The sequence below is a fragment of the Pteropus vampyrus genome, unplaced genomic scaffold, assembly GCF_000151845.1.
Source record: "Pteropus vampyrus isolate Shadow unplaced genomic scaffold, Pvam_2.0 Scaffold247, whole genome shotgun sequence".
NCBI lineage: Eukaryota > Metazoa > Chordata > Mammalia > Chiroptera > Pteropodidae > Pteropus > Pteropus vampyrus.
This window is the reverse complement of record NW_011889028.1, coordinates 463,726-465,566: the sequence shown is the minus strand read 5'-3', so window position 1 is coordinate 465,566 and position 1,841 is coordinate 463,726.

The following is a 1,841-nucleotide window of genomic DNA, read 5'->3' as shown; positions in this document are numbered from 1 at the left end:
CCTTGGCATCGCGTCTGAGTTACTGTAAGGCCCCCCTAGCGTCTCTCGTCGCCTTGGCCTCAGGATGCCCAGGTAGCAGCGCCATGTGCGGCGAAGGCCACCGGCTTCACGAGGCCTGGTCACCGCAGTCGCGGTGAACACCCAGCGGGTCGAGACCGGCCACAGGGCGTCAGGGAGCACCCCACTGCCCAGTGCAGGCTCCTCTGGGGAACGACTCGGTCGCGCAAGTCCTCCACGCAGAATGTTGTTTACCTGGACAGTCTCAGGTTCTCAGGATCGAAACATTCGGTTTTGTCTACCGGAAAAAAAAATGCAACCGCCAAGTGTTTTAATTCAGCGTCTCGCTCTACACGTGTATACCTCTTTCTCGGAACGTGGTTCTCCCCGAAATCCATAACTGAGTTCATTATTTGCCAAGATTCTGGTCTGATGAGGACTGTGTCGGCCCATGTGTTCTAGAATCCGTGAGTGCCTCCAACCATACAGCCAAGAATTTCGCGGTGAGATCCAGAACCATCAGCAAGGTCCATAACCACTGTGGGTCCTCCAAGGAGCAGAGCACTTAACCCAGAATCTGAAATCTCAGTAACGACAGAGATGCCGATTTGAGATTGCGGTTATTAACAATATGTTACATGGATAAGTTTATTTTTTCAGCCAGGTGTTTCACTAAATAGTCTCATTTGTATGCTCACAGAAGTCAAGTCAACACACCTCCTGCAACACCCAGGTAGAAAGAAGAATTAAAGCCTTGAGAAGAATTGCTAAGGATGGCGTGCCCACATCCTCACGCCAGAATCTTCCGTTACTGTGCAGTCCTAAGAATCGGGTTATGCAGAGATTTATGCAATACTGTTACTGGCGCATTCTGATGCTTTTTTTCCTGGAATTCAAGGAAGTGGAGTGTGAATACTTGGCACCCTAGATTGCAACCACAGGAGGAAATGCGTGACCTCGATGTAATTCTTGTGCAGCCGAGTTTTGCTTCTTTGTAAATCGTCCAGCGTGAGCAGGGGTTGCTATTTAGACTGTCAGACAAGGTGCGAGAGTGACGGACGCTCAGGGAGGCGGGTCGCCCCACGTTTCATAACTCCGAAATTGAGAATTGATGGTCTGTTAAAATCCAAACAACCTCCCCCAAACCAAGACTCGCTCTTTACCCAAAAGAGCAGAGAAAGCACATTTATGCATTTCAAAGATACATATACTTCCCCAAATCTGAGATTCTCTGAAGACCAGCGTCTCAAAAGTGACATTTTATGGTGAAAATTTAAACCAGTAAAATCAGCTCATAATTCTCACCCGGTCTTGGAAGTCTTGGTAGTGTGTCCCCAATCCACTAGGTGGCAGTGTTGCTTACTGAGTGTTGATGGCTTTTTCCTCCTAAGTGAAATGTTTTAGCCCCTGCCCAGAGTACAATAAGGCTGCCACCATTCCTTGTATGAGTGCTTCATATCAAGTTAAGGTCATGCTGGAGAAATTAAGGAGAACTATTAGTGTCGAAAGCGAGCCAACCATTGGACCTCGGGTCGCAGAGAAAGGAAAAGCTGCGCCCGTGAGTCCCAGCCCCTGGCACCTGCAGCCGTAAGGCCCTTGGTACTTGGCCCCCGGACTGGAAGGCAGGGAGAGACGACACCCCTAGTCGCGCCTCCCTCCTGCAGAGTACTTAACAGCGACTGTGTCTTCTACTCTGCTACAAGTCACAAGTTTCAGTTTTTACATAGTAACAGAAAAGCTGGCCCGGGGAATAAAACTTAGTTGTTTCAAGCCATCTTTCCGAGGAAAGCTGTTTTCACTTTGTTCTGAGCGTAGGATTTAATTAGACTCGTAACGAAGCAAGA